Genomic DNA, 14362 nt, shown 5'->3' with positions numbered 1-14362 from the left:
ACGATGTATACACACAACAACCATCTCAAATGCTTCTTATACACACATGTAGAGTTTTTTTTCCCAAAAGAGTGTTGGTGTAAAATTATTTATCAAAATGAGTGATTTTAAAAATAATTACCAAAATAAATGTTTTGTAATGACTTTTTTTTCCCAAATTAGTGAGGTTGGAAAAAATATTTACCAAAATGGGTGATTTAAAAAAAATATTAAAATGAGTGTTATTTCTTATTTCTTTATTATTAATTAATCTATTATATTTTTTCTTTTTTTTTCAATTAGCCTAATATGTTTTTAATTTATTTTCTCCAAACAATTACTCTTTATATTGTATTTACTTTTTAGCCAACAGAAATATAATTCTTTTTTCTTAACGCCTTTTCTTTTATTTCCTTTTACATTTATGTAAGCTAAATCATTCTAATTTTAGAGATGTAAACGATCACTAAAGTAGCACGTTCATGTTCATTTATTTAACGTTAATCGAACAAACAATCAAACACAAACATTGTTTTCTTTTTTGTAAACGAGACATGTGTTCATGTTTACATTAACTGAATGAAATAAATATTATTCGTGACTATTAAAAAATAAGTTGATAATAAAAAATAATGATAATATCGAGTTGGCCAATAAAATTACGAACCAATCATTCTATTTTGCCCACCGGTTGTTAATAAAATTTATGTAACTTTAGTAAACACTATATTATGGGTTTTCATTTGAATTGGTAATCAACTACATGGACAATAGTAAATGAAAAATTACTCTAAAAAAAACTAAAGAGTTAATTACTGTTTTCGTCCCTGTGGTTTGTCAAAAATTACTATTTCAGTCTATTAGTTTAAAAATTACGATTTCAGTCCCTATGGTTTCACTTTCGTAACCATTTCAGTCCACCTCGAAACCATTTCAGTCCCTGTACTTAACATAATAATGGATTGAAATGGTTACGGAAGTGAAACCACAAGGACTGAAATGGTTACGAAAGTGAAACCACAGGGACTGAAATCGCAATTTTTTAAACTAATGGACTGAAATAGTGATTTTTGACAAACCACATGGACGAAAACAGTAATTAACTCAAATTAAATTAAAACAGTAGATGAGAGGTATTAGCATTTAAAAATAAAATGAATCTAAGTTTTTTATAACATGGGTTTCATTATAAAAAAGAAAAAATATATAATAATTAATAAATTAGTTAAAAAAATCTAAACAATTAGTTAGATGGAAGAAAAGAATACAAATGTGATAGGTTGATTAAATAAAAATAGAAGAATTATAACATATTAGTTAAAAATAAAGAAATATAGAAAAACACCCATTTTAGTAATTATTGCTTAAATCACCCATATTGGTAAATAACTTTTCTACCAACACCCTTTTGAGAAAAAACTCCATATATGTACATACATTTCTAAATTGTTAATACGTTTAATATGTATATGTACATTCAATTTTATAGCATTTTTTAATCTTGTTTTAGATGAAATAATATTTTATAATAGTTGTATTTTTATATTAAAAAATAAGTTAACTGATCAGAGAAAAAGAAAAGAGAATGTAATAAAATTTTTAATTAGAGAAAGAATTACTTAACAATTTACTTTTATACCCTTTTAATTTATTTTCTACACATAAATAATTACAAAACTGTCATTATTGTAAATTTCCAAGTTCTAAACAATCATTGGTCCAGATGTTCATTTAGTTCACAATTACCACTAGGTTCGCTTAGGATCCTAACCCTATATATAATAATAATTTTATGAGAAGAAACTTAATGTAAAAAAGAAAAAGAAGAAAAAGGCATAATAATAAAACAATAAATAGTTTATAAGTTCTCCTATTAATTATTTTCTTTTTATTAATCAAGAAAGAACACTTTACCTTACACCTTTCAAATTTATCCTACGTATATCGAAATTTATCGAAAGTATATCCTACACATATCAAAATTTATTCAACACATATCGAAATTTATCCTACACGTTATTCCACACATATCGAAAAAATTATGTTGTCTTGAAAGATTATATTTTAAAAATGAGTTACAAGTTTAATTAGTTTAGCTAATTTAAGAAAATACAATAAATTAATTAAAATAACAAATTTACTAGTATGCTCTTACATAACATTAATAACATATATTAAATGGAGCATTTCCATTGGCTTATACTTATTCTTTTTTGTTCTTAAAAATTCTTCTCATTAAAATCTTCCACTATATATATATATATATATATATATATATATAGTGTAAGTATCTATGGAAAACCCATTTAATCTAGAAAACTTAGGAAACCTGAATTGTGTGGTCAAGATTGATCCACATCATATCTTTAAACACATGTTTAAAGGGCAAATTAGTCATTTGTTCAAGCCATCATTTCACTCTCTCCCCCATCCCATCAAGTCATTTATTACCCATCATTTCATTCTCCCTCTTTCTTCTTTCTTCTTCTTTTAGAATTCAAAATATATCATTCTATCTCTTTCTTCTTCTTCTTCTTCTGTAAATTCACCATCATCATCATCATTCATTCTATCTCTCTCTCCATGTTTCAAAATAAACACCAAGAACACACACAAGTGTGTGTGAGAGAGTTCAGGAGGTAGAGAGAGAGATTTAAGAGAGAGAAGAAATCGACGATGGACGACGGACAAGCCGTCGTCTACAGCGGTGGAGGTTCTCCGACGAACCGTCGGTGCCGACGACGGTGTTACAGGCAACCGGAGTGGGGATTCTGATTACAAGCCTTCGTCTACAGCGATGGAGGTTCTCCGATGAACCGTCGGTGCCGACGACGGTGTTACAGGCAACCGGAGTGGGGATTCTGATTTTAGCTCAGTTCAGATTCGAGTCAGCCGCAGATCGGGACTCGGTTCAGGTTTCCGGTTAGTGATCCAGTCCAAGTATGGTTCAGTCTTTTTGGATTCTCTTGTTTTATTTTGGTTTGGATTCTCTGGTTTTATACTCGGTTAGGTGTCATTTGGTTTGGATTCTTTGGTTTTTTTTTCAGTCTTTTTTAATTTGTGATTATTGTTTGTTTAGGACTGTTCAAATGTTATTTTTTCTCTGTTTAAGCGGTTTGGTTTGGTAATGTTGTTAGATTTAGTATTGAGATTGTGTTTTTAGTGTCGGATTAGCTGAATGTGGGCATTTTTTTGTTAAAATGTGAAGGCGTAGGGTGGAAAGGTGTGTGCAGAAAAAATGCAACGTCCTGAGTGCATCAGAGAGTGTGATTGTGTAGTTTTGGTGCAGAATACAGTTTCAGGTAACACTTTGTAGTGAGGGCGTTGCTTGACGAAAAGAAGATAGTTGTTGACGATTGTGTAGTTTCGGTGCAGAATACAGTTTCAGGTAACATGTGTTACCTATCTCGTACCTGTTTGTTGTGTTAAATAACTCCGGAAATATTACTTATGTTATTATGTATTTACTATGGCTGTTGTATTTGCAAGAGTGAGGAGAATGACCAGGTCCGTGACGGGTAGGCTGGCTAATAAGCGAAAGCAGAACGATAAAGAAACATAACGATAACGAAAGAAGGTAGATGGAGAAACCGATGAAGAATGGGAACAAGAAGTCGATGAAGGGCAAGTGGTGGGTACCTTTGATGTTGTACAGAAGTTACCCTCCAGTGTAACACATGTTACAAACATGTGTTACATATGTTCAACCTCTTTGTTACAAAAAATCGGGGCTGCACATATGTAACACGTGTTACAACAGGTTTTTACCTACTTGCACGTCTCTATTACAAATGGATGAAAACAGTTTTTTTAAAACATCCACGGTGTAACACTTGTTTATTTGAAAGTTCTTAAAACAACCGTTGTAACACGTGTTACATCTTTTTTCTCAGCTGTGCATTTTCCTTTTTATAATCCCATCCTCAACGTAAAGATACATCCAATGTAACACGTGTTACAAAAGAAAATTACCTACTTACACATCTCTATTACGTTGATTTAAACAGTTATTTAAAAACATCCACTTTGCAACACTTGTTTATTTGAAAGTTCTTAAAACAACCGTTGTAACACGTGTTACAACTTTTTTAGTGTTGTGCATTTTCCTTTTATAATCCCATCTTCAGCTTGAAGATACATCCAATGCAACACGTGTTAGGTTTTTTACGTGTTACAAAAGGTTTTTACTTAATATAATAGTAAGTTTAAATGTTAAAACGTTTTTTTAAGATTGGTTGTTAAATGTTAAAATGTATAAACTTCATAATTTATTCGGAATATCTCGTTTATTTTACAAATAAAAAGTCGTGTTTTTTTTGGTGGGATAATTAGCTACATATGCAGTAAACGTTACCCAAGTTACTTGTAGTTACCCCAACCCTTTTTTGGACACAAAGGGGGGTTGCACATATGTAACACATGTTTGTAACATGTGTTACACTAGAGAGGTAACACATGTATAGCCACGTTACACATGTTACATAGGAGATTAATAAGTTTTAACTATAGAAACTAATATTGATGTACTTATTTTGTTCACAGGTGAAAAAATGTTTTGTGTTCAAGATGAAGATGGTTATCAAGAAGCGAAGCCCGCCGAAGGATTACAACGCATCATCAGGTTTTCGTGGTGACGATGGTGTGTTTTTTGGTTGGCTGCTATGTGTTGTGAAGATGGATGTTGTTGTGAAGACCATTTTTTAGAAGCATTACAACTATTGATATAAAATTCATTTTTATTTTCATTTTCATTGTTAGTATGCCCATTTTTGGATGAATACGGATGTTGATGTGACGGCAATTTTTTTTGGGATGCAACAACTATATGTAACATGTGTAACCTTGACGTTGTAACACATGTAACACCTATATGTAACATGTGTAAGATGGCTATACATGTGTTACATTTGTTGCCCCATAGTGTAACATATGTTACATATGTCAGTCCCTTTGGTGTCAATTTAAACTTAGTAAAATTACATATGTAACAACATTACGTCATCCAAAATGTCATATCAATGAACAAACAAGTAATATATGTAACTATAAGTATATGAGACTAGCGTAACGAATTAAAGGGACAAACGATACATTTCATGTTACATATGTACCTAGAGTTGTTATTAACAATGTTATTAGTAGATAAAAAAACTGCATTAACATATATTTTTTACATTGAACCCAGCTTATTGGTCATAAGTCTTATACATGGCAAGAAGTTCTTTCAGTGTAACATATGATTTAACATTAATAGGATGATATTGCTCGTTGACATTCGGTGTCCACAATTTAGTGCCATTAGAAGACTCGTAAAGATGGTAATGTGGAGTATGTTCTAGATCATCTGTGGACATAGGGATGGATGTTAGTATAAGTTTACGTGCGTTATGAACGTTGTAATACGTTTAGCACCCTAGGGTAACAAAAAAAAGATCACACGTGACACTTGTCGCCATGTTACACATGTTAATTGTGTGTGCACATGTAACATCTTATCTACAACGTTTGTAACATCCTTAAAAGTTGTGTTCCTACTATGCTTTATATTTTTTAAGTACTTATAGGTAAACATGTTTTTTAAGATACAACATGTAACATGTGTTACACCGAAATGTTACACAAGTGTTTCCAGTTTACACATGTTACGTCTTGTGTAACTCTGCTTTATATTTTGTAAGTGTTTCCAGTTTCCAGTTTAAACATGTTTTAAAGATACAACCTATAACATGTAAGTATTTATAGGTAAACATGTTTTAAAGATACAACCGTATCACCTTACAAGTTATATGTTTTGCTGACAAACGCCATGTCACACATGTTACACACTATAGAGTGAAACAACAGTATTGAACGCTGCTACACATTTCCCCTTCTGTCATAACATGTGCAACCTTTTTGGGGGTTTCGATGTTGTAGGTTTATACAGACTTAAATATATACAAATGATCCAAAAATGATCATACATGTGCTACCCTCTAGTGTAACATAAGTTACAAACATGTCTTACATATGTGCAGCCCCGATTTTTGGTAACAAAGGGGTTGAACATATGTAACACATGTTTGTAACATGTGTTACACTAGAGGGTAACTTCTGTACAACGTCAAATGTACCCACCACCTGCCCTTCATCGACTTCTTGTTCCCCTTCTTCATCGGTTTCTCCATCTTCCTGCCAAGATCCCTTCTCGTTTGGCTGCAACTGCTATGGTCAAGTCATAATAACACAAGTTACAGTCCAGTATTTTTAATTTACTAATTAAAAAACAATAGTAGTAACATCACTAACACTAGTTACCTTCTACCCAATTATGCCCTGAACTTGAAGACTCCCCAAATTTTGAGTTTTTATCTGCATCATTTCACACATAAAAAAAACTAAGCAAAACCACCCAAAAAAAGGTTACATATGTAAACAGTTACCATACACTTCAAACAACTACTATCCGGTAGAACCAACTCCCTCGCTGCAAGCACTAAACAAACATGTAACATATGTTAGCACAACCTTTCGTATTTGTTTGACGTCGTATAGCTTTTGTTTTTGTTTTCTAGACTGGACAGTTGTACTCCCCACAACAATTGTTTTAGATGTGTTACCCTTAAGTGTAACACACGTTACAAACATGTGTTACATATGTGTAGCTCCTTTTTGTGTCCAAGAAAGGGCTGGTTTTAACATAGGTAACACGTGTAACATTATTACAACATATGTAGCTAATTATGCTAGCAAGACATTTCAACTAACAACCCATTTAAAATAAATTTCAACCCATTTAAAATTACATTTCAACATTTCAACTTGTAAGCTAAGAACAACTGATAATATCAAAAAAAAATAAAAATGATTTTAATACAAAAATAAAAACCTGTAAACTACATAAACATTTACCCATTAGTAGACCATTTTGTGCACACAAAAACATATTAACAACAACCTTAACAAAAAAAGGTTACTAAGTAAAACCTCTAGTGTAACACACGTTACAAACATGTGTTACATATGTGTAGCTCCTTTTGTGTCCAAGAAAGGGCTGATTTTAACATAAGTAACATGTGTAACATTGTTACAACATATGTAGCAGCAAAAAGAACTACTTTTTATATATAAAATGAACGAGATCATTACTACATAAACATGATTTTAATACAAAAAACAAAAACCTGTAACTACTAAACATTTACCATTACTAGACCACTTTGAGCACACAAAAACATATTAACAACAACCTTAACAAAAAAAATCAAGGTAAATTAGTTCAAACCTGCTTCTCTCTCACACACTTGTGTGTGTGTTCTTGGTGTTCGAGAACACGATGAAGATTGTTGTCTCTCTATCTAAAATCAAGGTAAATTAGGTTCAAACATGCTTCTCTCTCACATACTTGTGCGTGTGTTCTTGGTGTTCGAGATGAACACGATGAAGATTGTTGTTCCTCTCTCTAAATCTGCTTCTCTCTCATGTTCATCTTCAAATCTGCTTCTCTCTCATGTTCATCTTCAAATCTGCTTCTGCACTTCCTTCTTGTTTTCTTCCATTTTCTGGTGACTTTTACCGGATGATAACAACTGAAATGTTGCTCTCATATCTAGGGATTTCGATTCACCGTCGCACCTTGTTTTTATCTTGTTTCGCGATTCACCGTAGCACCTTTTTCTTCTTCTCCGGCGAGACTTCTTCTTCTCCGGCGAATGGATGACGATGATGATGATGATGGTGGTGACTTCTTCTTCTCCGGCGAGACTTCTTCTTCTCCGGCGAGACTTCTTCTTCTCCGGCGAGACTTCTCTCTTAAATCTCTCTCTCTACCTCCTGAACTCTCACACACACACTTGTATGTGTTCTTGGTGTTTATTTTGAAACATGGAGAGAGAGAGAGAATGGATGATGATGATGATGATGGTGAATTTACAGAAGAAGAAGAATGAAGAGAGAGAATGAGATATTTTGAATTCTCAAAAAGAAGAAAGAAGAAAGAGAGAGAATGATGATGGTTTGATGGTGATGGTGACAATTAAAGAAGAGAGAGAAAGAGATATTTTAATATATGGTTTGTACTTACTTTGACTTCTTTTGGACAAATGTAATCATATCATATGTAATTTTACCCATATGCCCTTGAACTAACTTTATTGACTTTATCATGTATTTAATTTAATTCAAAAAGGTTTCAAATTTTATGAGCCATTGGATGATCTTGATCAATGGTCATAGATTGGGTTTCCTAGGTTTTCTTAGTACAAATAAGTTTTCTATACATCCATGCCCTATATATATATATATATATATATAGGGGATCGCTAAAATGAAAACCACCTCTAGTTGTAAAAACCATGAGAACCACTTTATGGCCCTTAGATCAACTAGATGGATGGATGTGATTAAAAGTAGTTAATATTAATATTAAAAGCTTTTTGTCTTATTATGTCTTTAATATTATAATCCAAAAGGGTATTTAAGTAAAATAACTCTATTTTGTCTTTTTATATATATTAATTTTAAATTACCTTTTTTGTCCTATTCATTAATTACTTTTTATTACTTTTATTTTTTAAACATAATTTCTTTATTAAAAACATTTTTAAATTCAGATTTTTTTTAAAAGATTTTTATACTTTTTACAATTTAAGTTTTACGTTAAACTTTTTACGTTTTTTTGACGCGCCGTTTTTTTGACGCGCCGTTTTTCAAGCGTAACGCGCCGTTTTAACGCTGTTTTTTAACGCCGTTTTTTAACGCGCCGTTTTTAACGTCGTTTTTTACGCGCCGTATTTTACGAGCCGTTTTTTACGCGCCGTTTTTCACGCGCCGTTTTTTACGCGCCATTTTTACGCGCCGTTTTTACGCGCCGTTTTTACGCGCTGGTTTTTTAAGGCGTCGTTTTTCTCAATCGGCGTTTTTTTAACACGCCGTTTCTAACTCGCCGTTTTTAACGCGCCGTTTTTTAACGCGCCGTTTTTTAACGCCGTTTTTTAACGCACCGTTTTTAACGCGCCGTTTTTTTAACGCGCCGTTTTTTAACGCCGTTTTTTAACGTGCCGTTTTTAACGCGCCGTTCTCAATCGGCGTTTTTTTAAACGCGCCGTTTTTAACGCATCGATTTTTTAACGCGCCGTTTTTTAACGCGCCGTTCTTTAACGACGTTTTTTACGCGCCGTTTTTCACGCGTCGTTTTTCACGCGCCGTTTTTCACGCGCCGTTTTTTCGCGCCGTTTTAACGCGCCGTTTTTTAAAGGCGTCGTTTTTCTCAATCGGCGTTTTTTTAACGCGCCGTTTTTTAACGCCGTTTTTTACGCGCCGTTTTAACGCGCCGTTTTTTAAAGTCGTCGTTTTTCTCAATCGGCGTTTTTTTTAACGCGCGGTTTTTACACGTTTTTTACGCGCCGTTTTTCCGAAGTTTTTTAACCCGCCGTTTTTTTCAAGCGTCGTTTTTTTAAACGCGCCGTTTTTCCACGTTTTTTAACGCGCCAAATTTTTTTCACGCTTTTTACATGCCGTTTTAACGCGCCGTTTTCCGAAGTTTTTTAATGCGCCGTTTTTTGAAGTTTTTTAACGCGCCGTTTTTCCGAAGTTTTTTAACGCGCCGTTTTTTTACGCGTTTTTACGCGCCGTTTTTTCAAGCGTTGTTTTTTTTAAAACGCGCCGTTTCTGCACGTTTTTTAATGCGTCGTTTTTTTACACGCCGTTTTAAACGCGCCGTTTTTTCACTTTTTTTGACGCGCCCCTTTTTGTACACTTTTTACGTTTTGCGTTAAAAATTTAAACTTTTTACGTTTTACATAAAAGTTTTTACGTTTTACGTTAAACTTTTTACGTTTTACGTAAAACTTTTTACGTTTTACGTAAAACTTTTTACGTTTTACGTAAAACTTTTTACGTTTTACGAAAAACTTTTTACGTTTTACGTTTTACGTTTTACGTTTTACGTAAAACTTTTTACCCGTAAAACTTTTTACATTTTACGTTAAAAATTTAAACTTTTTACGTTTTACGTAAAAGTTTTTACGTTTTACGTAAAAGTTTTCACGTTTTACGTTAAACTTTTCACGTTTTACGTAAAACTTTTCACGTTTTACGTAAAACTTTTTACGTTTTACGAAAAACTTACGAAAACGTTTACGTAAAACTTACGAAAAAAATTTACGAAAAACTTACGAAAAAGTTTACGTAAAACTTACGAAAAACTTTTTACGTTTTACGTTTTACGTAAAACTTACGAAAAAATTTACGTAACACTTTTTACGCTTCACGTTTTTACGTTTAATGATAAAAAGTTTACGGTTTACGTTAAAAAGTTTACGGTTTAATTTTTTTTTTACAAAAACGTTTTTACGCAAAACCGAACGCAACAGAAAATCGCCGTTTTTTTACGTTAAATTTTTTACGTTTTAACGCGCCGTTTTTTTACGTTAAATTTTTTCCGTTTTTACGCCCCGTTGTCGCGCGTCGTTTTACGTTTTACATAGAGGTTTACGGTTTACGTTTTACGTTTTACGTTTAAAGTTTACGTTTTACGTTCTACAAGGTACATCATTTTTTTTTTACGTTTTACGTTAAAAAGTTTTTACATAAAAGTTTTCGTTTTACGTTTTACGTTAAAAAGGTTAGATTTTACGTTTTACTTTAAAAAGTTTACGGTTTACGTTTTACGTTTTATGTCAAAAAGTTTACGTTTTACGTTAAAACGTTTACGTTTTACGTTAAAACGTTTACGTTTTATGTTTTACGTTAAAAAGTTTACGTTTTACGATTTAAGTTTACGTTTTACATTAAAAAGTTTTTAGATAAAAGTTTACGTTTACGTAAAATTTTTATAGTTTACGTTTTACGTAAAATTTTTATAGTTTTACGTTTTACGTTAAAATTTTTACGTTTTACGTTTTAAGTTTACGTATAACGGATTTTTCGAAAATCGGGGCAGAGTTTCCTCTGTTTTTGGACAATCCCGACAACTAAGTGTCGATTTTTTTTTAAATACAACAATAAACCAATCACAATTATCAATATACATAGTTTTCGTCAAAATGTCAAAACATAACAAATTTCTAATCAAATTCCAGAGAAGAGTATTTTAGATGTTAAACATTAACCAAATTCCAGGTTCTTGTAATAAAAATCGCTAAAACGCAGTGTTTTCGTCTACTAAAAAAATTTCACCTCTTGCCTCTCTATGAAACCTTGCTGCTTGAGGTCATAAAGCTGAAAGGAAACTGCAAACAAAAAAGAAAGAATAAGATTCTTGATTGTACAATATGTTACACATTCACACACACACATGCATATAATCAGGATCAAATAAGAAAAGTATTGCAAAGAACTGTAAGAAGTAAGAACTAATTGAAGTAACTTAATACTATATTAACAGAGAAATAAAAAAAAAGATTTAAACTTACATTCAATCTGACCCGTCGAACCACACCCGAACCGCGGCTGACCAACTTTGACTGAGACCCGAAACCGAGCCGAAAACCCGACAAAATCTGAAGTGAACCCGAACCTAACCCGAACCAAAACTCAAACCACATCAGAATCTGAGCACGAAATCTAAGCCAAACTTGAACCAAACACACTCACCTCTACTGCAATCGTCGCCGGTGCAGCTCCGGCGCCGGCCGGCTGCCGTCATCACCATCAACGTCATTGCTCAAACCCTCTCCACCACCACCAAACCCATGAGTCTTGATCTGAGGGGTTACCGGCTGCCGTCATCACCATCAATGTCATTGCTCACCCCCTCACTGCCGTCGACGTCAAAACCCACCACCACCACAACACCGCTCATCGCCGACTAGAAACCCACCACCACCACAACTCCGCCGCCGCCCATCGCCGACTTGAAACCCACCACCCCCACAAACCCACCACCACCTGAACTACCGCCGCCATCAAAGCCTCACCAAAAACTTTTACGGTAAACTTTTTACGTTTTACGTAAAAGTTTACGGTTGAACTTTTTTTCCACAAAAACTTTTTTACACGAAAACTTGTTTACGCAAAGACGAACGCACCCATAAATCGCAAAGTCGGTAGGTGTCTCGGATATATTTTTATCGTCGTCGAAGAGGGAAAAGAATATAAAAAACCAACAACACCAAAAAAACAAAAGTGTATCTCGAAAAAAAAGGGTTTGGCTCAGATTTTTTCCGATAAATTAAAAGGCTGCAAGGTGGGGTTGCGGGTTCAAAAACCTACCCTCCACCATCCTTGCCGTGCCATCGTCATAAAAAAAATACGTTTTTTTTTTTGCATCATCACTGCCAAGAACGATCGTCAATATCAAATGTCGGCGAAAAAAAGTTTCAGTCGGCACAACGGGGCACCCCCGGCACCAGCGGACACCACGGGGCACCACCAGGCACTATCGGCAACCGCTGTACAGACCCATCATGTGAACATAATCAAAACAAACAACTGTACAGGTACCACCGACATCGATCCAACAGAAACAATCAAAGAAAAACCCAACAAAAACATAATCAAAACAAAACAAGCTGTACATACCATAGCTCCAACAGAAACAACACAATAAGTCCGACAAGCCACCACCCAAACAACCCAATAAGTCCGACCAGTAGCCACCACCCCTAAACAAACACCCTCAAAAATAACTAGAAAGCAAAAATTCATCAGATTCTTGTTCATGACCACAATGTTCATAAAAATCACTAGAAAAGCATAGTTCATCAAAAATGACTAGAAAAGCAAAATCACCAAAAAGTTTAACAGATTCTTGTTCGTGACCCATATATCAAACCCACATATCAAAAATCAACAGATCAAACCCACATATCAAAAATCAACAGATAAAATCCACCGAATATGCAACTTGCTCGAACAAAAGAATCTGATGAACTAGTAAATGGCAGTAGCAACAAAAAACCCAAAAGAAATACCATTCACAGACTTATCAAAATGCCTCCAGTAATATCTTCATTCAAATCTTTACCAACATCACCCCCACAAAAACCCTAATCCAAAAAAGATCAAGAACTCAAGAAAAGTAAAACCCACTTGAGATGTAGTGACCGCCGCCGGAAACACCCACCGCCCATCTACCCACCATCGCCGTCACAGGTGTGGGTGACCCACACCTCCGCCTTCATCCACCGTCACCGACTCACCGCCGCAAAAAAAAAAAAGCCATCGAGAGATGAAGATGGATCTGAGAGATTTGAGGGTGTTTGTGGGTTGCGGAGAAGGGTGGGCATGAGGGGACGGTTGGCATCACCGTCGCCGGAGAAACGAGGGGGCGCCGCCGTCACAGGAGATAGGGGTGTGGTTGTGGGTGACCGGTTGGAGGTCCGCCGTCACCGGTGATCAGAAACCCAGGGGTTTTCGTAACCTCTTTCTCGATCCTTTGAAACCACACTGGTTTCATATCTTGATTTTAAGAGAAAAGTGAGAGTCTTTTTTGTTGTAGGTGAAATAAAAAGAGAGAGAAATGGAATAGAAGTGAAGATGAAACTGACATATATAATGAAAGAGGAGAGAGAAAGAATTATAAATGAAGAGAGATAAGAGGATTTGACATTTTGGGTAAAAGACCAAAATAACCTTATTGTTGGCATAATCTAATTGGTTGAGAGTGGTTCTCGCGGTTCTTACAACTGGAGGTGGTTTTCATTTTAGCGGCTCCCTATATATATATATATATATATATATATATATATATATATATATAGGACAATGCTCTATAAAAAACCCCATTTTTTTAAGAAACTTAGCAAACTCAACATGTGGCTCTCATATGTCCACGTATCCCATATCCATTTCATCTACCTTTTTGAATAGAAGGGTTAATCAGTAATTGTCCCAACCCAAGATACTTTCCCAACTTGATTTGACTTTAATAATTAATGCCCATCAACTCCATTGTACAAATTACCCATCCCCATATTTTTTTTTCATTATTTCTTTTTACATATCTCCATTAACATCTTCTCAACAAGTTCATGCTTTCTCCATTTATTTCTATGGAGACAAATCCACCAACATTGGAGTTAATGTCGCTGATCCATAGTTTCCCCAACAGGTTTAACTCGATCCACATCAACTGACGACGTACCCTGTTTCATGAGAGAGAAAGATGAACAGGGAGTAATGAATATCTTGTGGGGAAGATAAAGAAGAAAAAAATTTGAACTGCCACCACTGCCCCTCCACCACCGCCATCCCCCAACCCCAACCCATATATTCAGATGTGGAGATGTGGAACTGAATATATTCAACCCAAATGGCTATACTTTATTCCTTGAAGAACCATGTGGGTCCGTAGCATCCTCAAAATGGCACCAGATCGGAATGTTGCCATCATCAACTACTGCTCAAAGGTCACCGATGTCGACGAGCTCTTGAGATCATATAAAATATGATTTGTATATGT

The 14362-nt window shown here is 34.5% G+C and overlaps 2 long non-coding RNA genes across 2 annotated transcripts; one reads left to right on the top strand and one right to left on the bottom strand.

Moving 5' to 3' along the window:
• The first annotated feature begins 3479 nt into the window (after positions 1-3479).
• LOC110863771 lies at positions 3480-4757 on the top strand. The gene is made up of 2 exons (XR_002549352.1): positions 3480-3610; positions 4546-4757. It is a non-coding gene; the product is annotated as an uncharacterized LOC110863771 (long non-coding RNA).
• Positions 4758-11006: 6249 nt separating this feature from the next.
• Positions 11007-11441, bottom strand: LOC110863774. Its single transcript, XR_002549354.1, has 2 exons — positions 11373-11441; positions 11007-11189 (listed from the first exon to the last, which is right to left on the bottom strand). It is a non-coding gene; the product is annotated as an uncharacterized LOC110863774 (long non-coding RNA).
• Positions 11442-14362: the final 2921 nt, after the last annotated feature.

Source organism: Helianthus annuus, chromosome 6 (assembly GCF_002127325.2).
Source record: "Helianthus annuus cultivar XRQ/B chromosome 6, HanXRQr2.0-SUNRISE, whole genome shotgun sequence".
Lineage (NCBI taxonomy): Eukaryota > Viridiplantae > Streptophyta > Magnoliopsida > Asterales > Asteraceae > Helianthus > Helianthus annuus.
Note: the sequence above shows the minus strand (reverse complement) of the source record. Positions and strands in the feature narration are given on the sequence as shown.